This window comes from Pteropus vampyrus, unplaced genomic scaffold, assembly GCF_000151845.1.
Source record: "Pteropus vampyrus isolate Shadow unplaced genomic scaffold, Pvam_2.0 Scaffold392, whole genome shotgun sequence".
Classification (NCBI taxonomy): Eukaryota; Metazoa; Chordata; class Mammalia; order Chiroptera; family Pteropodidae; genus Pteropus; species Pteropus vampyrus.
In genome coordinates this window covers 273,466-275,348 of record NW_011889173.1, presented here as the reverse complement: position 1 = coordinate 275,348, position 1,883 = coordinate 273,466, and positions in this window count along the sequence as shown.

Sequence of the window (1,883 nt, the reverse complement as noted above, 5' to 3'; positions counted from 1 at the left end):
CCCATCCCATTGGCTCGCACTCCCTGTTCTGCCTACGACAGACGCCCCGCAACTCCTTCCGAGGAGGCCCGGTGAGGTGTGAGAGGGGACAGGAGCCCCTTCTGACCGCCGAAGCCCATGCAGAAGCCAGCTGGGACTTCCTGGCCCGCAGAAGTGCTGCAGCAGCGACAGGAAGGAGGACAAAGCCAAGAGAGCTGCGGGAAGGGGTTCGGGCGGCCCTGACATATGGCGCCTGGCACCCGCCCAAAGCCCACAGCCCCTGTCCTCAAGCTCCTCCTCGTTTAAGAGAACTTCAGTTGGGCTTTCTGCTACTTGCAAGTGAAGGAATCCTGAAGGACGCATACCTCAGAACCACAGAACTCTGGATGCAAAATGGACCCCAAGAATCACATAGTCCAGTGGTTTTAAAACTTTTTTTAAAGAATGGAAAAGCTGCTTTCTCCAAAGGATTCCTTCGTGGAGCGCCAACGCACACAGCAGACGAGAAAACGCTGTCTGGTGAAGGCAGACGCCCCAAGGCACTAATGGGAACCTGGGGTACACAGTAACGGAGCCTGAAACATCGCTGATCTAATGCAGCAACCCCGACTTAGAGGGAAAGCGATCACTGCCACCCCCACCCCTTACGAACACTGAGGATGGGCCAGCCACCTAAAAACATTCTGATTCTCACATCCGCCCTAAACACATGACGTGACACCCTAAGGAACTTAAGACCTCGGAGGCTCCCTGAGGCCTCACAACTCGAGAAGGGAAGAGTCTGGATTCAAAACCAAGACAGCGACTCCCCTCCACACCCACCTCTCCTGAGGTGGGAACTGAGATCCAGGGAAAAGTGAGCCGCCACGGCCAACTCGACAGTGTGGCTTCCAGCTGCAGGAAGAACACGCTGCACTCGGCCAGTCGCCATGGACAGGGGCTGCGCAGCTGTCTCCTGGCAGGAACAGGCCGGGGGTCGTGCTTGGGAGGGCGGAAAAGCACCTAAGACTAGAAGGCCAGCCAGAGACACGCCAGCCAGAGGAACGCCCTGCCCATCCCCCACAGCCTCCCCGAACACAATTTATAGCCAAGCTCCAACAACAGCTTCCAGCCCCCCTCTGCACAGCTGCACACAGAGAGGCAACGAATGTCCAAAAGGAGCCAGTGTGCAAGGAGGACACTCGGGAATCACCAGTGGCCACAAGGGGACCAGCACCATAAAAACGAGATGACAAATTCCAACAAAGGAACGGGGCCCAGGGAACAAGAACGAAGAAAGCAACCAGAGCAAAGTTTACGGTGTCTTCCGAGAGGCATCCATGAACAAAGAGCAGGCAGCTGTGACTATACATCAATTGTTGCATAAAAATTGATGAAATAAAAAAAAAAAAAAAACCAGAACAGAAAGGCGGAAGAGCTTATGAACGAGAACTGCGAAGCTGAGAGGTGGGCTACGAGGCATTTTCTGGAGCCCGAACCAAATCGGCAGCCAGATACAAAGTATAAAAGACAAATCAAGCCGGGCAGAGAGCAAGTCAGGAGAAAGAAAAGCTGAAAAGCACAACTGGTGAGACTCTGACCAAACAGAGAGCATTTTTTCCAAAGACACAGAACACGATTTGAGTAGGTGCTAGGCCACAGGGGAAGTGTCAATAAATTCTACCACATTTACTGGTCATGATGGGGGTGGGAGGATCCAAAGATTCTAAAAAAGTAGCGAGTCCAGGAAGTTGAAATAATTAGAAATTTGGAGTCCGAGAAGAAACTATTTAGACAGGAAAGATCAAAAACTATGTATTGAAACCTATGGTCCTCAGGACAAAGAAACATACAGCTTTAAATTCATTTTTTCATTATGTAAAATGATTTAAAATAAAACATCTCAGCTTTTAAGTCAAACTAGA